The following is a 10,000-nucleotide window of genomic DNA, read 5'->3' on the forward strand; positions in this document are numbered from 1 at the left end:
CATCGTTTCTCTCGCGCCGAATTCTCTCGAGCTGGGAAATCGCTCATTTTTGCGTCGCCAAATATCGTACGAACGCCGTGAAACTTCCACAGGCTTTTTCAGCAGATTTGCACCTGCACTCCAAAAAGTCAAAATTTTTACACATAGACCCCATCAAACGGGAGAAATTGGCCCGGATTGCTCTCATGTGCGTTACGGGGCATCGTTTCTCTCGCTCCGAATTCCATCGAGCTTGGAAATCGCTCATTTTTTGCGTCGCCAAATATCGTACGAACGCCGTGAAACTTCCACAGGCTTTTCCAGCAGATTTGCACCTGCACTCAAAAAAGTCAAAATTTTTACACATAGACCCCATCAAACGGGAGAAATTGGCCCGGATTGCTCTCATGTGCGTTACGGGGCATCGTTTCTGTCGCGCCGAATTCCATCGAGCTGGGAAATCGCTCATTTTTGCGTCGCCAAATATCGTACGAACGCCGTGAAACTTCCACAGGCTTTTCCAGCAGATTGGCACGTGCACTCAAAAAAGTCAAAATTTGTACACATAGACCCCATCAAACGGGAGAAATTGGCCGGGATTGCTCTCATGTGCGTTACGGGGCATCGTTTCTCTCGCTCCGAATTCCATCGAGCTGGGAAATCGCTCATTTTTGCGTCGCCAAATATCGTACGAACGCCGTGAAACTTCCACAGGCTTTTTCAGCAGATTTGCACGTGCACTCAAAAAAGTCAAAATTTGTACACATAGACCCCATCAAACGGGAGAAATTGGCCCGGATTGCTCTCATGTGCGTTACGGGGCATCGTTTCTCTCGCGCCGAATTCCATCGAGCTGGGAAATCGCTCATTTTTGCGTCGCCAAATATCGTACGAACGCCGTGAAACTTCCACAGGCTTTTCCAGCAGATTTGCACCTGCACTCAAAAAAGTCAAAATTTTTACACATAGACCCCATCAAACGGGAGAAATTGGCCCGGATTGCTCTCATGTGCGTTACGGGGCATCGTTTCTCTCGCGCCGAATTCTCTCGAGCTGGGAAATCGCTCATTTTTGCGTCGCCAAATATCGTACGAACGCCGTGAAACTTCCACAGGCTTTTTCAGCAGATTGCACCTGCACTCAAAAAAGTCAAAATTTTTACACATAGACCCCATCAAACGGGAGAAATTGGCCCGGATTGCTCTCATGTGCGTTACGGGGCATCGTTTCTCTCGCGCCGAATTCCATCGAGCTGGGAAATCGCTCATTTTTGCGTCGCCAAATATCGTACGAACGCCGTGAAACTTCCACAGGCTTTTTCAGCAGATTTGCACGTGCACTCAAAAAAGTCAAAATTTTTACACATAGACCCCATCAAACGGGAGAAATTGGCCCGGATTGCTCTCATGTGCGTTACGGGGCATCGTTTCTCTCGCGCCGAATTCTCTCGAGCTGGGAAATCGCTCATTTTTGCGTCGCCAAATATCGTACGAACGCCGTGAAACTTCCACAGGCTTTTTCAGCAGATTTGCACGTGCACTCAAAAAAGTCAAAATTTGTACACATAGACCCCATCAAACGGGAGAAATTGGCCGGATTGCTCTCATGTGCGTTACGGGGCATCGTTTCTCTCGCTCCGAATTCCATCGAGCTGGGAAATCGCTCATTTTTGCGTCGCCAAATATCGTACGAACGCCGTGAAACTTCCACAGGCTTTTTCAGCAGATTTGCACGTGCACTCAAAAAAGTCAAAATTTTTACACATAGACCCCATCAAACGGGAGAAATTGGCCGGGATTGCTCTCATGTGCGTTACGGGGCATCGTTTCTCTCGCGCCGAATTCCATCGAGCTGGGAAATCGCTCATTTTTGCGTCGCCAAATATCGTACGAACGCCGTGAAACTTCCACAGGCTTTTCCAGCAGATTTGCACCTGCACTCAAAAAAGTCAAAATTTTTACACATAGACCCCATCAAACGGGAGAAATTGGCCCGGATTGCTCTCATGTGCGTTACGGGGCATCGTTTCTCTCGCTCCGAATTCCATCGAGCTTGGAAATCGCTCATTTTTGCGTCGCCAAATATCGTACGAACGCCGTGAAACTTCCACAGGCTGCTTTTCCAGCAGATTTGCACCTGCACTCAAAAAAGTCAAAATTTTTACACATAGACCCCATCAAACGGGAGAAATTGGCCCGGATTGCTCTCATGTGCGTTACGGGGCATCGTTTCTCTCGCGCCGAATTCTCTCGAGCTGGGAAATCGCTCATTTTTGCGTCGCCAAATATCGTACGAACGCCGTGAAACTTCCACAGGCTTTTTCAGCAGATTTGCACCTGCACTCAAAAAAGTCAAAATTTGTACACATAGACCCCATCAAACGGGAGAAATTGGCCCGGATTGCTCTCATGTGCGTTACGGGGCATCGTTTCTCTCGCTCCGAATTCCATCGAGCTTGGAAATCGCTCATTTTTGCGTCGCCAAATATCGTACGAACGCCGTGAAACTTCCACAGGCTTTTCCAGCAGATTTGCACCTGCACTCAAAAAAGTCAAAATTTTTACACATAGACCCCATCAAACGGGAGAAATTGGCCCGGATTGCTCTCATGTGCGTTACGGGGCATCGTTTCTGTCGCGCCGAATTCCATCGAGCTGGGAAATCGCTCATTTTTGCGTCGCCAAATATCGTACGAACGCCGTGAAACTTCCACAGGCTTTTCCAGCAGATTGGCACGTGCACTCAAAAAAGTCAAAATTTGTACACATAGACCCCATCAAACGGGAGAAATTGGCCGGGATTGCTCTCATGTGCGTTACGGGGCATCGTTTCTCTCGCTCCGAATTCCATCGAGCTGGGAAATCGCTCATTTTTGCGTCGCCAAATATCGTACGAACGCCGTGAAACTTCCACAGGCTTTTTCAGCAGATTTGCACCTGCACTCAAAAAAGTCAAAATTTTTACACATAGACCCCATCAAACGGGAGAAATTGGCCCGGATTGCTCTCATGTGCGTTACGGGGCATCGTTTCTCTCGCGCCCGAATTCCATCGAGCTGGGAAATCGCTCATTTTTGCGTCGCCAAATATCGTACGAACGCCGTGAAACTTCCACAGGCTTTTTCAGCAGATTTGCACGTGCACTCAAAAAAGTCAAAATTTGTACACATAGACCCCATCAAACGGGAGAAATTGGCCCGGATTGCTCTCATGTGCGTTACGGGGCATCGTTTCTCTCGCGCCGAATTCTCTCGAGCTGGGAAATCGCTCATTTTTGCGTCGCCAAATATCGTACGAACGCCGTGAAACTTCCACAGGCTTTTTCAGCAGATTTGCACGTGCACTCAAAAAAGTCAAAATTTGTACACATAGACCCCATCAAACGGGAGAAATTGGCCGGGATTGCTCTCATGTGCGTTACGGGGCATCGTTTCTCTCGCTCCGAATTCCATCGAGCTGGGAAATCGCTCATTTTTGCGTCGCCAAATATCGTACGAACGCCGTGAAACTTCCACAGGCTTTTTCAGCAGATTTGCACGTGCACTCAAAAAAGTCAAAATTTTTACACATAGACCCCATCAAACGGGAGAAATTGGCCGGGATTGCTCTCATGTGCGTTACGGGGCATCGTTTCTCTCGCGCCGAATTCCATCGAGCTGGGAAATCGCTCATTTTTGCGTCGCCAAATATCGTACGAACGCCGTGAAACTTCCACAGGCTTTTCCAGCAGATTTGCACCTGCACTCAAAAAAGTCAAAATTTTTACACATAGACCCCATCAAACGGGAGAAATTGGCCCGGATTGCTCTCATGTGCGTTACGGGGCATCGTTTCTCTCGCTCCGAATTCCATCGAGCTTGGAAATCGCTCATTTTTGCGTCGCCAAATATCGTACGAACGCCGTGAAACTTCCACAGGCTTTTCCAGCAGATTTGCACCTGCACTCAAAAAAGTCAAAATTTTTACACATAGACCCCATCAAACGGGAGAAATTGGCCCGGATTGCTCTCATGTGCGTTACGGGGCATCGTTTCTCTCGCGCCGAATTCTCTCGAGCTGGGAAATCGCTCATTTTTGCGTCGCCAAATATCGTACGAACGCCGTGAAACTTCCACAGGCTTTTTCAGCAGATTTGCACCTGCACTCAAAAAAGTCAAAATTTGTACACATAGACCCCATCAAACGGGAGAAATTGGCCGGGATTGCTCTCATGTGCGTTACGGGGCATCGTTTCTCTCGCTCCGAATTCCATCGAGCTGGGAAATCGCTCATTTTTGCGTCGCCAAATATCGTACGAACGCCGTGAAACTTCCACAGGCTTTTTCAGCAGATTTGCACGTGCACTCAAAAAAGTCAAAATTTGTACACATAGACCCCATCAAACGGGAGAAATTGGCCGGGATTGCTCTCATGTGCGTTACGGGGCATCGTTTCTCTCGCGCCGAATTCCATCGAGCTGGGAAATCGCTCATTTTTGCGTCGCCAAATATCGTACGAACGCCGTGAAACTTCCACAGGCTTTTCCAGCAGATTTGCACGTGCACTCAAAAAAGTCAAAATTTTTACACATAGACCCCATCAAACGGGAGAAATTGGCCCGGATTGCTCTCATGTGCGTTACGGGGCATCGTTTCTCTCGCGCCGAATTCTCTCGAGCTGGGAAATCGCTCATTTTTGCGTCGCCAAATATCGTACGAACGCCGTGAAACTTCCACAGGCTTTTCCAGCAGATTTGCACGTGCACTCAAAAAAGTCAAAATTTTTACACATAGACCCCATCAAACGGGAGAAATTGGCCGGGATTGCTCTCATGTGCGTTACGGGGCATCGTTTCTCTCGCTCCGAATTCCATCGAGCTGGGAAATCGCTCATTTTTGCGTCGCCAAATATCGTACGAACGCCGTGAAACTTCCACAGGCTTTTTCAGCAGATTTGCACGTGCACTCAAAAAAGTCAAAATTTTTACACATAGACCCCATCAAACGGGAGAAATTGGCCGGGATTGCTCTCATGTGCGTTACGGGGCATCGTTTCTCTCGCGCCGAATTCCATCGAGCTGGGAAATCGCTCATTTTTGCGTCGCCAAATATCGTACGAACGCCGTGAAACTTCCACAGGCTTTTCCAGCAGATTGGCACGTGCACTCAAAAAAGTCAAAATTTGTACACATAGACCCCATCAAACGGGAGAAATTGGCCGGGATTGCTCTCATGTGCGTTACGGGGCATCGTTTCTCTCGCTCCGAATTCCATCGAGCTGGGAAATCGCTCATTTTTGCGTCGCCAAATATCGTACGAACGCCGTGAAACTTCCACAGGCTTTTCCAGCAGATTTGCACCTGCACTCAAAAAAGTCAAAATTTTTACACATAGACCCCATCAAACGGGAGAAATTGGCCCGGATTGCTCTCATGTGCGTTACGGGGCATCGTTTCTCTCGCGCCGAATTCTCTCGAGCTGGGAAATCGCTCATTTTTGCGTCGCCAAATATCGTACGAACGCCGTGAAACTTCCACAGGCTTTTTCAGCAGATTTGCACCTGCACTCAAAAAAGTCAAAATTTTTACACATAGACCCCATCAAACGGGAGAAATTGGCCCGGATTGCTCTCATGTGCGTTACGGGGCATCGTTTCTCTCGCGCCGAATTCCATCGAGCTGGGAAATCGCTCATTTTTGCGTCGCCAAATATCGTACGAACGCCGTGAAACTTCCACAGGCTTTTTCAGCAGATTTGCACGTGCACTCAAAAAAGTCAAAATTTGTACACATAGACCCCATCAAACGGGAGAAATTGGCCCGGATTGCTCTCATGTGCGTTACGGGGCATCGTTTCTCTCGCGCCGAATTCTCTCGAGCTGGGAAATCGCTCATTTTTGCGTCGCCAAATATCGTACGAACGCCGTGAAACTTCCACAGGCTTTTTCAGCAGATTTGCACCTGCACTCAAAAAAGTCAAAATTTTTACACATAGACCCCATCAAACGGGAGAAATTGGCCCGGATTGCTCTCATGTGCGTTACGGGGCATCGTTTCTGTCGCGCCGAATTCCATCGAGCTGGGAAATCGCTCATTTTTGCGTCGCCAAATATCGTACGAACGCCGTGAAACTTCCACAGGCTTTTCCAGCAGATTTGCACGTGCACTCAAAAAAGTCAAAATTTTTACACATAGACCCCATCAAACGGGAGAAATTGGCCCGGATTGCTCTCATGTGCGTTACGGGGCATCGTTTCTCTCGCGCCGAATTCTCTCGAGCTGGGAAATCGCTCATTTTTGCGTCGCCAAATATCGTACGAACGCCGTGAAACTTCCACAGGCTTTTTCAGCAGATTTGCACGTGCACTCAAAAAAGTCAAAATTTTTACACATAGACCCCATCAAACGGGAGAAATTGGCCGGGATTGCTCTCATGTGCGTTACGGGGCATCGTTTCTCTCGCTCCGAATTCCATCGAGCTGGGAAATCGCTCATTTTTGCGTCGCCAAATATCGTACGAACGCCGTGAAACTTCCACAGGCTTTTTCAGCAGATTTGCACGTGCACTCAAAAAAGTCAAAATTTTTACACATAGACCCCATCAAACGGGAGAAATTGGCCGGGATTGCTCTCATGTGCGTTACGGGGCATCGTTTCTCTCGCGCCGAATTCCATCGAGCTGGGAAATCGCTCATTTTTGCGTCGCCAAATATCGTACGAACGCCGTGAAACTTCCACAGGCTTTTTCAGCAGATTGGCACGTGCACTCAAAAAAGTCAAAATTTGTACACATAGACCCCATCAAACGGGAGAAATTGGCCGGGATTGCTCTCATGTGCGTTACGGGGCATCGTTTCTCTCGCTCCGAATTCCATCGAGCTGGGAAATCGCTCATTTTTGCGTCGCCAAATATCGTACGAACGCCGTGAAACTTCCACAGGCTTTTCCAGCAGATTTGCACCTGCACTCAAAAAAGTCAAAATTTTTACACATAGACCCCATCAAACGGGAGAAATTGGCCCGGATTGCTCTCATGTGCGTTACGGGGCATCGTTTCTCTCGCGCCGAATTCTCTCGAGCTGGGAAATCGCTCATTTTTGCGTCGCCAAATATCGTACGAACGCCGTGAAACTTCCACAGGCTTTTTCAGCAGATTTGCACGTGCACTCAAAAAAGTCAAAATTTTTACACATAGACCCCATCAAACGGGAGAAATTGGCCCGGATTGCTCTCATGTGCGTTACGGGGCATCGTTTCTGTCGCGCCGAATTCCATCGAGCTGGGAAATCGCTCATTTTTGCGTCGCCAAATATCGTACGAACGCCGTGAAACTTCCACAGGCTTTTTCAGCAGATTTGCACGTGCACTCAAAAAAGTCAAAATTTGTACACATAGACCCCATCAAACGGGAGAAATTGGCCCGGATTGCTCTCATGTGCGTTACGGGGCATCGTTTCTCTCGCGCCGAATTCTCTCGAGCTGGGAAATCGCTCATTTTTGCGTCGCCAAATATCGTACGAACGCCGTGAAACTTCCACAGGCTTTTTCAGCAGATTTGCACGTGCACTCAAAAAAGTCAAAATTTTTACACATAGACCCCATCAAACGGGAGAAATTGGCCCGGATTGCTCTCATGTGCGTTACGGGGCATCGTTTCTGTCGCGCCGAATTCCATCGAGCTGGGAAATCGCTCATTTTTGCGTCGCCAAATATCGTACGAACGCCGTGAAACTTCCACAGGCTTTTCCAGCAGATTTGCACGTGCACTCAAAAAAGTCAAAATTTTTACACATAGACCCCATCAAACGGGAGAAATTGGCCGGGATTGCTCTCATGTGCGTTACGGGGCATCGTTTCTCTCGCGCCGAATTCCATCGAGCTGGGAAATCGCTCATTTTTGCGTCGCCAAATATCGTACGAACGCCGTGAAACTTCCACAGGCTTTTCCAGCAGATTTGCACGTGCACTCAAAAAAGTCAAAATTTTTACACATAGACCCCATCAAACGGGAGAAATTGGCCCGGATTGCTCTCATGTGCGTTACGGGGCATCGTTTCTCTCGCGCCGAATTCTCTCGAGCTGGGAAATCGCTCATTTTTGCGTCGCCAAATATCGTACGAACGCCGTGAAACTTCCACAGGCTTTTTCAGCAGATTTGCACCTGCACTCCAAAAAGTCAAAATTTTTACACATAGACCCCATCAAACGGGAGAAATTGGCCCGGATTGCTCTCATGTGCGTTACGGGGCATCGTTTCTCTCGCTCCGAATTCCATCGAGCTTGGAAATCGCTCATTTTTGCGTCGCCAAATATCGTACGAACGCCGTGAAACTTCCACAGGCTTTTCCAGCAGATTTGCACCTGCACTCAAAAAAGTCAAAATTTTTACACATAGACCCCATCAAACGGGAGAAATTGGCCCGGATTGCTCTCATGTGCGTTACGGGGCATCGTTTCTGTCGCGCCGAATTCCATCGAGCTGGGAAATCGCTCATTTTTGCGTCGCCAAATATCGTACGAACGCCGTGAAACTTCCACAGGCTTTTCCAGCAGATTGGCACGTGCACTCAAAAAAGTCAAAATTTGTACACATAGACCCCATCAAACGGGAGAAATTGGCCGGGATTGCTCTCATGTGCGTTACGGGGCATCGTTTCTCTCGCTCCGAATTCCATCGAGCTGGGAAATCGCTCATTTTTGCGTCGCCAAATATCGTACGAACGCCGTGAAACTTCCACAGGCTTTTTCAGCAGATTTGCACGTGCACTCAAAAAAGTCAAAATTTGTACACATAGACCCCATCAAACGGGAGAAATTGGCCCGGATTGCTCTCATGTGCGTTACGGGGCATCGTTTCTCTCGCGCCGAATTCCATCGAGCTGGGAAATCGCTCATTTTTGCGTCGCCAAATATCGTACGAACGCCGTGAAACTTCCACAGGCTTTTCCAGCAGATTTGCACCTGCACTCAAAAAAGTCAAAATTTTTACACATAGACCCCATCAAACGGGAGAAATTGGCCCGGATTGCTCTCATGTGCGTTACGGGGCATCGTTTCTCTCGCGCCGAATTCTCTCGAGCTGGGAAATCGCTCATTTTTGCGTCGCCAAATATCGTACGAACGCCGTGAAACTTCCACAGGCTTTTTCAGCAGATTTGCACCTGCACTCAAAAAAGTCAAAATTTTTACACATAGACCCCATCAAACGGGAGAAATTGGCCCGGATTGCTCTCATGTGCGTTACGGGGCATCGTTTCTCTCGCGCCGAATTCCATCGAGCTGGGAAATCGCTCATTTTTGCGTCGCCAAATATCGTACGAACGCCGTGAAACTTCCACAGGCTTTTTCAGCAGATTTGCACGTGCACTCAAAAAAGTCAAAATTTTTACACATAGACCCCATCAAACGGGAGAAATTGGCCCGGATTGCTCTCATGTGCGTTACGGGGCATCGTTTCTCTCGCGCCGAATTCTCTCGAGCTGGGAAATCGCTCATTTTTGCGTCGCCAAATATCGTACGAACGCCGTGAAACTTCCACAGGCTTTTTCAGCAGATTTGCACGTGCACTCAAAAAAGTCAAAATTTGTACACATAGACCCCATCAAACGGGAGAAATTGGCCGGGATTGCTCTCATGTGCGTTACGGGGCATCGTTTCTCTCGCTCCGAATTCCATCGAGCTGGGAAATCGCTCATTTTTGCGTCGCCAAATATCGTACGAACGCCGTGAAACTTCCACAGGCTTTTTCAGCAGATTTGCACGTGCACTCAAAAAAGTCAAAATTTTTACACATAGACCCCATCAAACGGGAGAAATTGGCCGGGATTGCTCTCATGTGCGTTACGGGGCATCGTTTCTCTCGCGCCGAATTCCATCGAGCTGGGAAATCGCTCATTTTTGCGTCGCCAAATATCGTACGAACGCCGTGAAACTTCCACAGGCTTTTCCAGCAGATTTGCACCTGCACTCAAAAAAGTCAAAATTTTTACACATAGACCCCATCAAACGGGAGAAATTGGCCCGGATTGCTCTCATGTGCGTTACG

Source organism: Lampetra planeri, chromosome 4, assembly GCF_965212315.1.
Source record: "Lampetra planeri chromosome 4, kcLamPlan1.2.h2, whole genome shotgun sequence".
NCBI lineage: Eukaryota > Metazoa > Chordata > Hyperoartia > Petromyzontiformes > Petromyzontidae > Lampetra > Lampetra planeri.